This window comes from Panthera tigris, chromosome B3 (assembly GCF_018350195.1).
Source record: "Panthera tigris isolate Pti1 chromosome B3, P.tigris_Pti1_mat1.1, whole genome shotgun sequence".
In the NCBI taxonomy this organism is placed as follows: Eukaryota; Metazoa; Chordata; class Mammalia; order Carnivora; family Felidae; genus Panthera; species Panthera tigris.
The window spans coordinates 121,915,813-121,934,013 of NC_056665.1; the positions used below are offsets into that span (position 1 = coordinate 121,915,813).

General features: G+C 45.7%; 1 long non-coding RNA gene across 5 annotated transcripts; it reads left to right on the forward strand.

The window, feature by feature from the left end:
• The first annotated feature begins 746 nt into the window (after window positions 1-746).
• Window positions 747-18,001, forward strand: LOC122239286. 5 transcript variants are annotated; one of them, XR_006218238.1, is made up of 7 exons: window positions 747-1,265; window positions 3,019-3,205; window positions 4,180-4,369; window positions 9,364-9,644; window positions 12,413-12,545; window positions 15,700-15,783; window positions 17,887-18,001. It is a non-coding gene; the product is annotated as an uncharacterized LOC122239286 (long non-coding RNA). The 5 variants fall into 5 exon arrangements; XR_006218237.1 differs by lacking the exon at window positions 4,180-4,369 and having other exon boundaries at window positions 3,019-3,217; XR_006218235.1 differs by lacking the exon at window positions 4,180-4,369.
• Window positions 18,002-18,201: the final 200 nt, after the last annotated feature.

Here is an 18,201-nt window from a genome sequence, read left to right on the forward strand (position 1 = left end):
AAGGACTCCGCCCCCTTAAGGGCTCACCTGATTAAGCCAGGCCCAGCAGGATAATCTCTATTTGGGTGAGTTCTGAATCAACGATACTGCAAAAATCCTTTAACATAACAGAATTATGAAGTGACATCATATTCACAGTCTCACCCACATCTAAAGGAAGGGGGTTATACAAGACGTGTAGGGTTGTATTGGGGGTGGGGGAATTTTGGGGGCCATGTTAGAATCAGCCTATGACATCACGTGATTTCCACATGCCTAGGGCAGTCCGGTAGATATTTTTACAAATACTCCAAAATACGTTTACTCCAAAATGCGTTTCTAGGTTGGAGTTGAGATACTTTGGGCCTTGTTGAGGGCAGCCCCTCATAAACACTTTGTGGTGCTTATGAGCACCATAAAGCCGATGGCATTAATAGTTTCTAAATGCCAGGTGCCGCGCGGAGGAGAGCTGGGGTGTGGACCTGTGCATTCCCACTCTGGGGCCTGTTTGCTTAACTGCAGTGTCCTAAACAGAGTTTAGATAGATATGCACTGACAAACGAATGCATGATAAATGATTTGAAATGACGATTGTGATGGCAAATTTTATGCCGGGCTTGATTCCTCTCCCTCTCTCTCTCTCTCTCCCGCTCTCCGCGCCCCTTCCCCCGCCTGCTCTGTGACATAAATGCTTGGTTACTCAAGGCCACAGTAACAGGATGCTAGATAAACAGTACACCCCCACCCCCACCCCCCTTTCTTTCCAAGACGTGAAAAGGGAACAGAACGTTAGGGGAGGAGGCTGTCGCGGCGTCTCAGAGGGCTGGCGGGCCTGTGTGGTGGCCGTGAGGTCGTGCGGACGCCTGGCCCAGTCGCTGGCCGGCGATCGCGATCGGCGGTCACGGCCACCCGGGCTGCTCGTGTCTCCGAGGGGACGCTCCACGTTGCTCTGACCGTGAGCAGTTAGGTGTCGCCCGAGCCTCTTTCTGGGGGCTAGGATGTCCCTGGCCCAGCGCGTGTCCGGAGTAGACAGTGGGACCCTCCGTAGCCCCTGCAGAAACGAGTCTGAGGCACAGAAGACGGTAGGTCAGCCAGCCGGGGCTCCGCACTGCCTCCCCGCCCTTCCCACGCCACCGTCTCCCCTCAAACCAGGGCTCGGCTTCTGACCTCCCCCAAGCCGCTAGAGACCCCATCTGGTGGGCTTTCCTGCCCGCCCCCTCGCGGTGAGTGACTGCAGCACTGTGCCTGCTCGCCAGGGGTCGCAAAGTCCCGGCTCCAGGGGTCAGGTGGGTTCCATCTCTGTGCAGCTACTCTGGGAATTTGCACACATACACATAGTGTTTGCATATGAAACCAATAGAAATAATTTTTTTTGTTGTTGCTTCTGTAAAGAACTACGAGCTCTCCTATTTTTGGTAGAAACATGCAGCTCTTTTATTTATTTCTTCTGAGCACACTCAAGAACTAGCCCTTTCTCTCTCAAATTCATTGCAGGTGGTTTAGATAGAGCTAACCCCCCCACCCCCATACACACGAGTCTGCACACAACCCAGCCCTCATCAACTGGGTCATCTCGTTCCTCTGACCATATTCATCGGGTAAGACATGGTTGGATGAGCTGTGCCGGACCAGTCGGAGTTCTCCCTGAGACTTTCCTCCTCCCAATTTCTGGGGAGAGAAGCTCTAACTTCTGAGGCTAAGCTGGACCCTGACTGCTGACAGCTAATTCCTATCCCTAGAGAAATCTTGTCTGAGAAACAGAAATGCAGGCAGAGCACTAGTGATATCAGTTGAGCTCCTGGATACCATTATGCTTGAAGCCTTTTCAGCTTCACTTTGTGAGTATATACAAAATACCACCCCGCCTCCCTTTTTGGCTTAAGTTGGGATCAGCTGGTATTCTGTCACTTGTGACTGAAAAGTTCTTATATAGGAACCAACATTCTGGAAAGTTCTACCACGTGCCAGGCACTGGGCTTTAAATACTTACCTGTTTTACTCTTTTGTTCAAATACCTTGCATGGTAAGCATGATTAGTCTTACATCAGCCTTACAAGCTTGGAGAGGGACAGAACAGTTAAGTAATTTTCTCATGACCATACAGCAGGTGGCAGAGCAGATATCCTGTGCTTTCTGCCCTGAACTCCTATGATATTTATCATCTTTGCTATTCCTTGATATTTGGGACGTACTACCTGATAGCATTATTTCACTTCTCCATAAACCCATATCTGACTAAACTGTCTAAATTGTAAGATCCTTGATGGCAGGGATCATGACCTATGCTCTGTTTGCTGACCCCAGTGTTATTACCACCATGCGAGGCAATAGCACCTACCGTTGGGTGAGCTACATCATAAATCTTGAACAAACTCTTATTGAACTCATGACATGTCCACGGCCCTTCACTAAAGCCTTGTCATAATCCAAGTCATGGAAAAGGAGGCATGGAATGTACAGTTGCACTTTCTGAGCTAAACAGATTCTGTGATCACTATAACTGATTTCCCCCAGGAGTTGACCCCCATGAGTCTCTATCTGATTCATTCATTCAATATCCATCCATTCTTATTTTTAACAAACTTTTTTATGAACACTTATATACCAATCATAAGATTTAGGATACTGAGTGAATAAGACATGACTCCTGTCCTCAAGGATCTTAATTGTAATTGCCTTTTAATTACCCTGAAGCACACTTCGATGGTTCATCACTGGGACTTAAGCATTATCCAGGAGGAAAAAAAGCAGCCCCTATAGTGGACTTCATCAGCTAACTAAGCCCTACATCAACTAACAGAGCTGCCACAATGCACAATTCCAGGGGGCACCATTCTCATAGACTAATGACATTTTCAGAAGTTGAGCAGTACACAGCCTATACAGCTGTACATGGCAGCCCTAACCAAACAAGACCCTTTAATGATGCCCCTTTCTGTTCATAGTCACATTGGTAGAGCACTTTTGCAGTTTGTAACGAATTTTATGTACATTATGTGAGTTGAACTAAGAAATTATATTTTGGTTCCCATAATGCAGTCTCTCTACCCTTCACCCCGTGGGATTCTCCGTTGGCTCCATGAGCTTCCTGTAGCCCCCTCTCAGCTGGTGACAGCTCAACTGAACTGGTGACAATTACCAAGCACCAAGTCGCATTGCCAGCCCCAGGCTTCCTTCCACCCTACAGCACTTACCTGGAATTAGCTGCGGTCGCAGCTCAGCAGAGGTGACTGTGCTGGTGATTACGAACGTACTTCTTGTTTGTCTTTTCAGCCCCGAAATCCTGTCAGTGAGGAGAAGTGATAATAGCATGTTATTAAGTTCTTTCTGGGTAATGTAATTCAGGAGTCAGGAGGCAGCTTGGTCATTTATGTCTTTGAAAAGCTTAGAATAATTTTCAGTGTCATTATCCCCCATTTTAAAGAGCCAGGCTCCAATAGAAAAATATATACCTGGCCACTCCTATGGGTATATATAGACACACATGTTCTCCTAGGTGTGCCCGTGTGGACATGTGTATGTGCACATGTGCATATGCACAGATTATGGACAGGTGTGTGGAGAAATCAACACAAGCTTCAGCTTATTTTTTTCTTTTTAGGTTTTAACTGTATTTTCCTCCTTTTTAGATTTATGTTTTCTACAATCCAGGCTTTCAGGAATTAAATTTTATTCTTGGCCTCTCCCCTGACATGTTGTAGAGTCTCCAACATTATTATTTTTACTAATAATTATAATGCCAAAAAGAAGAAGAACCCTAGTAATGAACACGCATCCAAAACGTGCAGCGCCACCCTATGGGGACTACATTTTAGCTGCCCAGGCTTCTCCATAGCTCCCTTTTCCAAGGCCCTAGTTCTTAGTAACCTTCTTAGAGCTGTCGATTCCATCAGAAAAGTCTGTCTGGCAGGCCCCAATTATTTATTGATTTTTCCCTTTGGCCTTGTAGCTGGTGTTACAGAAAAGGTGCCTCTGTCCTATGTGCTTATCTCCCTTGACTCTAGACTGTGGAATTTCCAAGCCAGAAGGAACTCGAGGGATTATGTGAGCCAGCCCACTCTTTGCACAATGGGGCAGGGGACAGTCAGAGTGTTCAGTAACCAGGCCAAAGGTCCAAAGAGTTAGTAGCAAAGCCAGGCCAGGAACCCATGCTGGTCCTCTGCCCAGAGCTCGTTCTGGTAACGTGTTTCTGCCCTTCAGAAGGCCACATTGCCTCGCTCCATGTATGTTCTTCCTATATTTCGTGGTGAGCACAGAGATGGAGACTGGAGATGGGATCGTCCACAACCTTGGTACAGTCCTGATCAGCTCTCATCAAAGAAGTCATAGTAAAAACACAAAGACTAAAGCCCAGCTTCAGACCCCAGTTTTGCCAAACGACCCCGGGCAGGTCCTTAAACCTTTTGTACTCATTTAGTTGTCTGTAACATTAGGAATAGTAACGGTATTGAACACATCGGGTTGTTGTAATTTAATACATACAGGGTGCCTGACGCGTTTTATGTGTCGGCTGTTACTCTTAACTGTCACCTGCTCTACAGCATTTTCATCCTGTCCTCACTAAACTCTTCATCTCCAGGTTAGACACTTTGCACGGCTTGTGAGTTCATATTTCCCGTCTGTAGCTTTACCTCCTCCCTCCAAGGTAATTTCATCCACTCCCATGGCTTCCCAAAGCTACATCTCCTGGTTCTGTTTACATGAGTGTCCTCTCGGCTATATATTAGCTTTATTCATTCATTTATTCACATAGATACTTACAGAGTGCCTGTTATGTGTCAAGCACCATTCTAGGTGCTAGGGATTTAGCAAAGAATAAAATAGCCTGAAATCCTCATTCTCACAGAGTTTACAAACCCTGTTGGGAAGGGAGAGGTTGTGGTGTTGGCCGACAGGGGCTCAAATCTTGTCATGCTGTGATGAGAAAGCAGGAAGAGGGGGTGGGAATTCCTGGAGGGAGGGCAGAAGCGACTAGGTTAAATAAGAAAGGCTTCCTCAATGAGATGGCATTTGAACCCCTAAGAGATGAGGGAGCTGGCAGCTTGGCCTTCTAGGAGATCATTCCAGGCAGAGGGAACAGCAAGTGCAAAAGCCCTGAGGCTGGCATGTGCTTGGTGGATCTGAGGTACAAGGAGGCTTGTATAGCTGGAGTGGAGAATAGGAAAGGGAAAGCAGTAGCAGTAAGATTGGAGACTTGTTAGCCAGGAGGGCAGATCAAGAAGGGCTTGGTAGGCTATTGTAAGAGCTGGAAGGTACTTAGAGTAATATGGGAATCCAGTGGGGTGTTTTGACTAGAGTGACTGGATGTGACATATGTTTTTTTTTTAAATCTCTATTTATTTTGGGGAGATAAAGACAGAGCACGAGCGGGGGAGGAAGAGAGAGAGAGAGAGTGAGACACAGAATCCGAAGCAGGTTCCAGGCTCTGCTGTCAGCACAGAGCCCAACGCGGGGCTGAAACTCACAAACAGTGAGATCGTGACCTGAGCCGAAGTCAGATGCTTAACCCACTGAGCCACCCAGGTGCCCCATATGTGACTTATGTTTTAGTGGAATAATTTTGGCAGGGATGCTGTGAGTAGTTGGTAGGGGGCAAGAGTGAAAGCAGGGAGATCATTTGGAGGCCACTACAATAAGCCAGGACCCATGATGGGACTGCAAACATCCTGTTCTGGATAGACCTTTAAAGTAGACCCAGTAGGTTGCCGAGGATTGGATGAGGAGTAATGGGGGAGAGGAATCAAGGAGTCCTGGTTTTTGCCTGGTTTGTGGCCTGGGTGTCTGGTGAGAAGGTGCTGTGCTATTAACTGAGAACAGTGGGAGGTGAAGGTTCTATTTTTTTTTTAATGTTTATTTATTTTTGAGGCGGGGGGAGGAGCAGAGAGAGAGGGAGCCCAGAACCTGATGTGGGGGTCAAACTCACAAACCATGAGGTCATGACCTGAGTCAAAGTCAGACACTTAACCGACTGAGCCACCCAGGTGCCCCATAGTTTCTATTTTTTTGTAAGGGAGGAATTGAGCTTGGTTTGGACATAGTTAGTCTGAGATGACTTTTAAACATCAAGTGGTCATTTCGAGTAGGAGAGGTTGGAGCTAGAGATATAAATTTGGGACCCTCAGTGTAGAAATGTTGAAAGTCATGAGCCTGGGCAAGATCATAGATGATTGGGTATCAACCAAGAAGGCATGAGGCCTGAGAGGCCCAAGGCAACCAGATAGTACAGAGCTGGGGAGATGAGATGGAACATATAAAAAGAAGTGTGAGTTAGGAAAAGGAGGACAGTATGAGCTCTGGAGGCCATGGACAGCAAGTGTCTCAAAGAAGAGGCACGGCCATTTTTGTTAAATGTTGCTAGTAGTATAAATAAAAGAATCAAAGGTTGGCAACTGGATTTGGCAACGTGGAGGTCTTTGGTGACCTGGTGTGATTAGGGGCCTGGGGTCCAAGCCTTGAGGTTGCAGCTGTGTGACAGCAAGCTAGTGGCACAATGCACAGAGAAAGCAATCATCATGGCTTCTTTTAAAAAAAAGTTTAATATTTTTTTAATGTTTATTTTTAAGAGAGAGAGAGAGAGCATGAGTGGGAAAGAGGCAGAGAGAGAGAGAGGAAGACACAATCTGAAGCAGGCTTCAGGCTCTGAGCTGTTAGCACAGAGCCCGACGTGGGGCTCAAACTCACAAACTGTGAGATCATGACCCGAGCTGAAGTCAGACGCTTCACCGACTGAGCCATCCAGGCGCCCCTAAAAAAAATGTTTATTTATTTTTGAGAGAGAGAGAGCACAAGCAGGGGAGGGATAGAGAGAAAGGGAGACAGAGAATCCCAAGCATGTTCTGTGCTGTCAGCGCAGAGCCTGATGCGGGGCTTGAACTCACAAACATTGAGATCATGACCTGAGCCAAAATCAAGAGTCAGATGCTTAACCAACTAGCCACCCAGGTGCCCTTATCCTCATGGTTTCTAAATACATGGAAAGATGTTCATTGTCACTGAATGAATGAAATGGAAAGATGTTCATTGTCACTGAATGAATGAAATGCAAACTAAATTGCACTAAGATACCTTTTCCACCTAAGACATTAGTCAGAAGACAAAAAGTTTAGTAATACACTGTGTTGCTTAGGCTATGAGAAAAAGTGGCAGTTTCCAACTTTGCCGATAGAAATGCAAATTAGTATAAACACTATGGAAGAGTTTATCAGTCTTCAAGGAATCAGAATGACTTGAGGTATTTCAAGCAGAAAGGGATTTAATAAAGGGACTTAGATGATGGCGTCCACTGGATGGACTAAAAGAACCAAATTTAGGATGATAGGATTATGCAATGATTTTTTTCTCTTTTTTTGGTCACACTGCCCCAAGCTGCCATCCAGAGACTAGGAAGTCACAGCTCAAGTCACAGCTGCCTTGTAGTCCTGAAGCCAGTGATAGGCTTACTATTGCAAAACTCACAGTGGCCAAAGCCTATGTGTGTTGGCTGCCATCAGAACCAGATTAAGAACAGCTTCTATCCCTTTAGTCTTTTGTGTTTCACTGTGAACACACTTCATTGGCAAAAACTGATTGTTTGGGAAACCAAATGCAACTTCCAGTTGGGAAGAAAATCTGGGAAGTGTAGTTCCTGAGTTTCTAACCCCTGTGTTCTATATCATATCTCCCTGTGGGAGAATATAGGAGGGCATTGAAAGGGGTGCTGAATGACAGTAGATAGCATCTCATATGATCCAGCCCTTTGGCTTCCCAGTATCCATATGTACCCTTTTGTCCATATTTAAATTTCCAGAAGCAACAATTCAACAACATGCTTCCATCTAAAAGAAAGCATAGTTACACAAAATAATGCAAACAAGAAGGTAGCCACTCTGTCGTCAGTCACGGTGCCCATCTCTGGCTGAATGTTTTTTTCCCCTTCTAGTTCAGTCACAATCCATCTGATATTCTAAAGACTACATTATAAGGTCAGCTACCACTAACACCCCTTATGTAAAATAACAGGGGGAGGAAAGAGGAAGAAAATACTTAACAAAACCAGGAAGAATATATATGCATGTTTACTACGTTTTGGTCATTATAACTTCCTGCCTCTGCCATCTATTCCTATTCCTTTTGCCCTCAGCCAGCATTCAGCTAGTCAGGGTATTCTATCTGGTGGAATGATCCAAGCCTGCCTTCCTGAAGGATGTACTCTTTTGGTGATTCTGCCTGTATTTGGTTACTATAGTTTTCCATTAACTTTTCCTAATGGACAAGTAGGCATCCCAAGGAATCCTGTCATTCCAGACATATGCCTCTCAGGTCACCACTGAGTAGCATCAGTCTTATTTTCCCTTGACAATCAAGATCAGTCAGAACTGAATTCCACCAACAACTTCAATGAGGTTAGAAGAGGAGCCTGGGCTCCAGATGAGAATGGAGCCTGCTGACACCTTGATTTTAGCCTTGTGGTACCCTGAGCAGAGAACGTAGCAATGCCATGCCTGACTTCCCACCTGCAGAACTGAGTTAATAAGTAGGTGTTGCTTTAAGTCTCTAAGTTTGTAGTAATTTGTTGCACAGCAATAGAAAACTAATACACGTTTAGAGATCAGAAAGCTACAGGAACCCAATGTTCAAAATTAGTATCATTAATAGTGGGACAACTAGACATTACCTAAGGATGTGATAAGAAGTTCAATGGAAAGTTCACAGCATCACTGTAAACTATTTTGACCAGTGGTGTAAAATCTGAATCAAACCAAGCTTTTAGATTACATGACTGTTTGCATTTGTCAAAATGCAAAGAACTGTAAAGTAAAAAGGATGATGTTTACAATATATAAATTATACCTCAATAAATCTGACCTGAAAAACCTCCAAGCCTTTTGATCTACCTCATTTTACAGGAAATACCAGGGATAACTAAACGACAGCCTAAGGAAATAGATGTATTTAGAATGTGGGACATTCTACATGACAGCAGGCCTGATCTCTTCAAAGAGTCAATGTCATGAGGGGGATTGTTCCAAATAAGACAAGACTTAAGAGGCATAACGAACAAATACATTGCATGAACCTATTGGATCCTTGTTTTCAAAGAAACAACTCTAAAATGTATTTTTAGGACAGTTGTAGAAATTTGAATATGAAGTGAGTTTTAGGTGGTATTAGTGAATTATTGCTACTTTTATTAGGGATATTATTGGTCTTGTTAATTGAAGAACTGTCCCTACTCTTTGGAGATATGTATTTAGGGGTGAACTGTCATGGTCTTTTTAATTTACCATAAAATGATTCAATTATGAGGCAAAAATGACAAAATATTAATGATGGCTGAAACTGGGTGGGATAGTACATAGGTAGGTGTTCATTGTATTCTTTTCTTTCCTGCATGTGTGAGACCAGAACTGACATTACATTGAAACAAAGAGCAGGTGAAAGCTCTTCCTGGACCTACCCAGCTGCCCTATACAGCCTGGAGATCCAAAGTGGGTGATGGATGGACTGCACAATGTGGAACCTTATAGCCAGTGCAAAAAGTCGTGAATGCTGAAACAGATGCCCCAGCAACTGCCACTGGCAAAAGAACAAGGGCGTTTGCCTCCCTTCAATCTTCCAAATCATGGGTGTGTGATTGATCAGTCTGAATCCAGAACCTTGCTGGCCAGGGGCATTTTACCATGCAGGTAAGGGAGCTGAGCCTTCAGAGCCCTTCACTTGCACAGGCATTGCCCCGGAGAGCCTTAGCATGTTCACATGGTCAGGTGCTCTTGTGACCATCTTTGCAGAAGTAACATATTCTAACTGCAAATGGCTCAGCCTGCTATCTATTTCTATTCTGCTTTTCCTTGTGTCACGCTTTCCCTTGGGTTGGCTGGCATTGGAATGGTCATGGGAATTTGGAGGACCCAGCCAGGAAGAAGAGGAACTGGGGTTGCATTTAGTTGGTGTTTAACTGGACACGCTTCTGTGGTTTGCAGTCATTTGCTCGTCATCCTTTTGTGGGAATGGCTTCCATGGAACACCCCTGCTGGTCACTGGGCCGGCTCCCCCTGCTTTGGATACCAAGTCATATCCCAATGTGAACGAGTCCTATACCCAGCATCAGAAATCTTTGGTAGTGGAAGAGGAAAAAAGGTTAAAATGTATGGAGCCAGAAGCTAGTCTGTGTAATATTCTCCCACTTAAAGAGATATACAAAATTGCAGGTGGAGAATTTGGTATTCACTGATGCCACATAAAATGGGAACTTTCTCCTATTGGGAACATGTTCAATAACTTAGCTTATACATTGATAAACACACCAGATATTTTTTTTTGATAGGCATTGTGAATCATAGACTTTATCAGAATTCCTATATTTGTAGGGCAAAATCTGTAGTAGTACTAGAAATAGTATGTGTCACATGTTTTATGCATTTCAACTATCAACAACAATGATAAATTTTAACGAGCTGTGCTGAAGGAAAAATTCAGTTACCTTTTTATTTATTTTCCAGGAGGTATTATAAAATCTTGTCCTGTGATAAAGTGATCAAAGATCATGTAGCCAAAAAAAAAAAAAAAAAAGTAAGGAAAAAAACCTATTATAAAGATATGGTGGGTGGTTGAGAGGTTATATTGTTTTTCCCAGATGTTGTGATGTTTGTGTTATTTCAGCTTTTAAGAATTTGTATATATTATTTTTTTCTCACTCTAAATGGGTATGTGTAATTTTGTATTCTTTTACTGAAAGAAGGCCTCCATAGTTGTATAAGCTTTGAATGGAGAATGGCACAGCAGAAAGATAGAATCCTGGTCCCTCTTGACATTTGGGAGTCCATGGCAAACAGATGGCCCACTGCCAGACTCCTTTTATTCGAGGGAGAAATAAATCTCTATCTTGTTTAAGTGACCATTATTTTGGTTTTTCTGTTATGAACAACCAAACAGAATCTGAGTTGATATGCCCTTTGTCTCAGCAGTTCTATTTCCAGGAATTTATTCTACAGATATACTGGCACATATACACAATGATGTATGGTCAAGGTCATTCATTGCAGCAGAAGATGGGACATGGTCTATATGTCCATCAATGGAGGCTGGTTAGATAAATTATGTGCATCCATACAGTGAGATAGTAAGCATTGTAAATTGGGAGGAAGCTTGTCATATCGATATGAAATTATCTCTAAACTGTACTGTGAAGAGAAAAAAATAAGTACAGAACAGTGTGAATGCTTATTTGTGTAAAATATAGTTGTACATACATATGTACACACACACACACACACACACACACACACACACACACACACACATATGTGTATTTATATATAGGCTGCCAGTTCCTGTACAGGCAACTAAGTGGCTGAGGACAGGAGTCAGAGGGAGACTTTTCTCTGTGTTCTTTTTGAATAATCATTGTGAACTTTAATCTATTTTAAAATAAGTAAAGTTAAAGCTAGAAAACATTCTTTTTTAAAGTATAATTTGTTGTCAAGTTGGCTAGCATAGTGTGTACAGTGTGCTCTTGGTTTTGGGGGTAGATTCCAGTGATTCACCGCTTAATACCTGTATAACAAAACATATTGTTTGTTATAAAAAAACCTCTTTTCAGATTGAAGAAAAAAATCCCTGAAGTCACCTATAGATAGTGATATCATATTCCTGGATTGCTCAGTACAGTCTTGCTTTATGCCTCTTATTCTGGTGTAATTATCAACATTGCCTGACTTCACTTTCAGTGGTGTCCCGGCTTGAATGATTAACTGTCTGGGAAGCTTACAAAGTGCATCACAGCCCACAACAAGTCCAGCCCACTACACTTACCACAGTGAACCCCGAGTAATGTACAGAATTGTGGAATCATTATGCTGTACACCTGAAAAAATATAGTATTGTATGTCAACTATATGGCAACAATAAATATATTAAAAAAATAAAAAAGTAGTCTGGCCCACCCTGTGATGAAACTGATCCCGCTTCTTTGGCTGATGACCAGATGAAGTGGCTGGCTTGAGTTTAGGGGCCTTGAGTGAAGAAAAATGTGGCTTTTTAATAGTGAACAAATGTCAGTCAAGCAGGCAATGATCACACCAAGAGAGATAAAGGCAAGTGGAATACATGGAAGGTACACTAGTTTCACATCCTAGTTCATGCCAGTGCTGGGGCATCGCTTAATGGGAGGAATGGTGGGTGAAGCACTGTATTGTTTATCTGATTTTCTTTCTTTTTTTTGCTGTATAATTGCATGCACAAATGTTACATGCATATGTCATGATTCAACTCTGTAGAACTTAACCACAGTGTGTTTGCAACCTGCTTCTATGTCATAGGCTGTGAGCTCTCTGACAGCAGAGAGCATGTGTGTTTTCTCCTTGTGTCCAGCTTATAGTCATACTCACTGAATATTGAATGAATCGATGAACTCTGTACAGACCTATGCTGACATCTGGTGCTCTCTTTTCCGTAGATTCTGGTTGTCAGATTTTGAAGACTATTATCTTTATGAAGACAGGAACTAGATTTACTTGAATCAACATTGGAACCTCACTACAGAACACTGATATAAGTGCTAATTAATATCAGTATATGCCTAGTATATAGTAAGTACTAAAAAATATTAGTTTGATGAATGAATGAATGAGTGATCCAGTTTTTGCAGCAGTCACCCGAGGACCAGTTTTTATACTGATCACTCCCATCACTGGTGTTATGGAATGAATGTTTGTGTTCCGCTCTGCCTCCCCAATCCCTATGTTGAAGCCCTAACCCCCAAACTGATGTTATTTGGAGCTGGCATCTTTGGGAGGTAATTGGAGTTAGATGTCATGAAGGTAAGGCCCTCATGATGGTATTGGTGGCCTTATCCACCAGAGAGGCATCTCTCTCTTTCTCTCCACTTGCACACACCAAGGAAAAGCCACGTGAGGACATAGCAAGTAGGTGGTTATCTGTAAGCCAGAAAGAGTCCTCACCAGGAACCCCATCTGCTGCACCTTGATCTTGAACTTCCCAAGCCTCTAGAACCCTAAGAAATGAAAGTCTATGGCTTAAGATGTTCAGTCTGTGGCATTTTGTATGGCAGTTGAGCAGACTGGAGCAGGTAGATGCCCCTGGCCCTGGGAGGGCTCTGGCCTTGGACCAGACAGTTCTCTCACACTGGTGGAGGAAGAGTTCATGGGGGATGCAGTGTTTGCATACCTTCTTGAATGAACACAGGGAGCATCTTACAAGCTGTCACAACTTCCTATTGTCTCAGCAAAGTGCCCTTTTGAGCCTGCAGTTTCTTTCGAGCTTCTTTTCCTAGCTGTTGTGTTCATGATGGATGATATTCCCTTGTCAGGGAGTATATTCCCTGGGGATACTCAGGTTTTGATATAGTCTAAAAAAAACCTGGAAGAAAGTAAAGTGCTGTAACAATTCCTAAATGCCACATTACTAATAATATAGCGGTCCTGATTATTCACTTGGATTGTGCCATATTCAGAATGGGTTGTGAGTCATGCACTTACCAGTGAACCAACTGCCATGCCATCCTCTCTCTTCCATCAAGAATACATACATAGCACGTTCAAGTCACTGTGGTGTGGTTTTAAGAAAGGTCCTGAATTTATTCCAGTTTTCCAGAACCTACCTAATCCACAAATTTTAGTATTTTCACTGCCAGTAGTGAAAATCACCTTACAACTGATGGGGGCATTCTAAGGTAGGGAATCAACTCTTCCTTTTAGTATTGCCTCCTTCTGCATCCACTTTAAAACTGCATGCTCTTGAAGGATAACGCATCCCTAACTCCCTAGTCACTTCTCTATATAATGTTGGAGTGGTGTCAGTTGTGTGTGGCTGGGGAGGTAAGGGGTTTGGGGTAAGGCTGCTGGAAAGGGGATGGATGGTACAGAGAAGGGGGCTGAGGGCTCTCAAGTCACATTTTGCTTTGGGCCCCAGAACAAAGCTCAGAGGCCAGCATAGGGCCATATGTGGTAGTCACCACTTCTCCTTACCTGTGTATCATCAGGCCTCAGCATCCTTTGATAATCTATTGGCTCTGGGACACCCATCTTCTAAAGAGATGTTGGTGCCTGGCACACACTTGGCCTCTCTTTTGGTGTCTAGGTCCTGGCTGATCTCTGGCAAAGGGTGAGTGGTTTGGTGATGGGAGGAAATTGAGAGCTTGGGATTGGATGGACCTGGGCTTGAGTTCCAGTTCTGTCACTTACTAGTTGTGTGGTCTCGGGCAAGTCACTTGACTTCACTGAGCCTCAGTTTCTTTATAAGTAAATGGGGTTTATAATAAAACTTTCCACCTCATACAATTGTTATATTAAAACTGATATAATGCTTAACATGGGTCTTGGCACATAATAAGCCTTTGATAAATGTGAGCTATCATTTTTTCTGTATGTTTGCTTATTCTCTGATATGTTTGAAGATCAGGTATAAAAAGATTTTAGGTGGGATGTTACCCAGTTGTCACTGACCATTTGCTGTTCAGCTTGGGATGAGGTTTGATGCTAGGACAAACCCCAAAATGGGTGGGCAGAGCCTAGTAAGTGTCCATTAGGGGAGGCTTGCCTTTATTGAGTCATTTCCAGATGCACAGAGCACCTGGGAGCACTGAGTTTCTTTGAGGAGTCCTGAACATGCAGGAGTAAAGCAAAAGTTCAATCCTGGGAAGGGTTGTTGGAGTCCAAAGCACAAATTCTAGAAAGGTGGAGTCTGGGTGGTCTCCCCAGAGCAGTCCTTTGGAGGGAGAAAGGAAATGTGGCAGTACCAGGCTACAAGGACAGGGGTATAGGCATCCTACACATCACTGATTGCTGATATAGAGCCTGAAAGCCATCTCTCCTGGAGAATGAGCTGCTCAAGTTGAGGACAGTGCTGTGGGAATCTGAGCCTACAGCCTGGAATGGACCAGCCTGAGGCTCTGGTTTTAACAAACAATGGGCAGTGAGTTCAGCATTTGGAGGCTTGTCACTAATCATAGGACCTTCACTAGAAAGCGCCTCTCTGGGTTTTGGTTTCCTCACTTGTGTGTTAAGAGGATAGATGTTTCCCGGGATACCTTCCATTTCTGCCTTTCTGTGGCTGGGAGATGGTAAAGGAGGAATAAATAGTTTGGTTTTGGTGGACTGCCTTTTTTGCATCTCATTGTGTATGCCCCCTGCCATTCTCCCCTGACCTCGGGGACATTCTTGCTGCTATCTGATGGACTAGGACTCCAAAATTTACTGTCATCTCAGTCACCAGTACTGGTTACTGTGAAAAATATCTCATCTGCCTTTCTCTGCCCATGCACAAGGATGAGTTTTGCATTTCTCCTCTTACCTTTCCTTCATGACAATGGTACCGTTAGGTCATTCATTTGTTCATTCACTCACTCATTCATTTATTGGTTCATTCACTAGGTACCAAGCACAGTGCCAAAGGCACAGGAGAGAGCAATGGGCATTGTCTTGTGCTTGTGGAGTGGGCATGATGTCGGAAGAGACAAATCTGGTGACAGGTGTAATGAGAAAGGAGAGGCTCTGTGTGGAGTGGAGGTGGGGAGAGTTGATGGGGAAGGGGGCAGTAAGATCTTTTTGAGGATGGGCCATTTGAGCTGAGACTTAAATGGTAAGTAGAAGTGAGACAAGAGAAGCAGGCATCTGTGTTGGGGAAGGAGAGGAAGGGGCACAGGAGGACGGATGTCAGCTCCAAGAGGGCGGGACCTTTGACTCTTGTTTGCTGACTCTTGTATCCCAATGCTTTAAATGGTAGGCAATCAACGAATAGTTGTTGAATGGAAGAATGAATTGAGCCACTGGGGTAAAGTCTCTGTGGCGGGAAGGAAGCTGAAAGAAGGTGAGTGTCCCTGCAGTGCTGTCACTCAGAAGCTCAAAGAAGTTAAGAGTAAAAGTTGGGGCCAAGTGTGTATGTGTGGGGGGCGCTCATCTAGTTTGGATTCCCTAAGAAGCAGATGCTGAGAGGGGGATTTGGGTGTAGGCAGTCTTTATTTGGGGAGCACAAGTGAGGGAATGGGGTAACTGAGAAGAAAAGGGAAAAGCCAGTAAATAGAGGGGGGGGTGATGAATGGGGCACCACTGTGGGCCTGGGAAGAAAGGCTGAATTTTGTGGGGGCCTCAGAGGAGTCTTGTGGGTATTGTCCTCCCAAGGGGGGGTGGTTACTTATCAATGAGTCTTGTTCTCATTGGTTGAGGAGGGTCACTTGGGCATTAAATCCGTAACACTGCCTGCTGCCCAGCTCAAGGGCTGAGCAAGCTATCGTGCTATGGAAGGAAGCCCTGGGGGGGGGGGGCGCTGCAAGCCCACCCCCACCCCCCCAGCTGCAGATGAGCCCGGAGGAGGCTGAGAGGGTCTGGGGTGAGTACCTACTGTGTCTGCTGCAAAGACAAACCAGGGGTTCCAAACGACAGAGGGTGCTGGCTTTGATTACGGTGGTGGCATTGCATGTGGAGGGAAGTAGGTAAATCTGGGGTCCTCTTTGGAGGTGGAAAATGATTAACAGTAAAGGGTCAAAGCTTTTTCTTTCTTCCTGTCTCTCCTCTTTCTTTCCACAAATGCTTATTGTTGTGGTTTGGCTTCCTGGCAAGTGACTCTGAGACTAAGATTGTGGAGTGGGCTGTTTAAGGAGTGTCCCTGGACCAACACCTGTGGAAAGCAGGGCAGAGATGCGGGAATGGGGCACAGGGAGGACGACCGATGCCCTCGGCCAACCCCACGTACCCCTTGGAGCTATACCTGCCCTCCGCTGCTGTCCTGGGTGGGGCCCAGAAGCTGCACCTCCATCAGCCCATGGGCCCCCCTGGGAAGGGCCTGTGTGATTCTGGGCCAAGCAGCTCTCTTCAGCTGAGGCGATTTCTATCACGGTGTCCACCAAGGTTATTAAGAGTCTCGCGGGTCGGGTACTGCTGCAGGTGCTGGGACCATAGCAGTGAATGAGAACGGCCATAACAAGGGAGAGGCAGTAACAAATATATATAACGTCAGACAGTGAGAAGCGCAAAGCAGAAAACAAACAGGGTTAGCTGAGTGATGGCTAGACCAGGAGGGGGAAGGTGGGGGTGGAGGGGAGGCAAACCTCGGAGAGGCCTGACAGTTTAGAGGCAGGACAGCCCCTCCCTGGAGCAGCCAGCTCCCATCTCTCTGCCTCTGTGTATGGGGTAGGGGCACCACCCCCTCCCATGGGAAATGTGCCCTGGGACCCTCTGCTTTCTTGTTTGCGGGCAACCTGGGGTTTTAGGAGTTGGGGGATGGGGTTCACACGGCGTCTCAATGGTGCTGCTGCCTTCCACCTGGAACAGCTGGCACAGCCTCGGGCCTGATCATTATTAACCCAGGGAGGGGGGTGGATTGGCAGAATGCACGCCTGGGCCCCAGCCAGGGCCGAGATTGTGTGTGTGTGTGTGTGTGTGTGTGTGTGTGTGTGTGTGTGTGTGTGTGTCTGTCCTCATGCGTGTCCTTGGCCCACCTCACCTGGGCAGGTGCCTGCAGGGAGCCAATCGCCTGCCCCCTATTGGAGGCCAGGGATGGGGAAGGACCCCCAGCCTGCTGCCCTCCCCCGACCCAGGCCCTTGGGTTTGCAGAGGAAGGTCGAGCAGCGCAGCCAGCCGCTGGGGGAGGCCAGGAGCCGGTGTCTGCGCGGTCACGGATCATTAGGGCCGCGCAGGCTGGCGCAGTCTCGGCCTGGGCGAGGGCGGCCAGTCAGCCAGTGGAGGGGCGGCAGGTGGCGAGTCTTCCTGGCACACAGCCGACCCCGGGCGGTGTGGCAGCTCCCGGCAGGGGAGGGTGCTGTCCAGGGGGTGCGCAGCTGGGGCCCGGAGGGCGTCAAGGGCCTGAGAGTGTAGCCCAGTCCGGGTCTTGGTCCTGCTGCGGGTTTCCCATAGGAAGCCACCGCCACTGCCCCCTCCCCATACCCCCAAATGGCAACCAGCCCCTCTGTTTCAGATGCCTCGGGTCGGTTCCCTGGTGACCGCAGAAATGAAGCCGTGGGTGACGACTTTGGAAGACCCAGCACTTGCTCACATTAGCTAATAAAAACAGTACTGACTTGTAAAATAAATGTAGGGAAGACAAAGTTTTTAACTGTTGGTGCAGGTGTGTGCAGTGGTGGGTTGGCTGTTTTGCTGTTGTCCCCCTGCAGCCCCGGTGTGAGGGCTTCCTCCTCCTCTTTTCCCTTCTCTGGCTTCCTTGGGGCTGGGCTGGCAGAGGCCAGGGACTTTTTAGCATTGCAGCACTTACCAAATAAAAGTACCAGTTAAA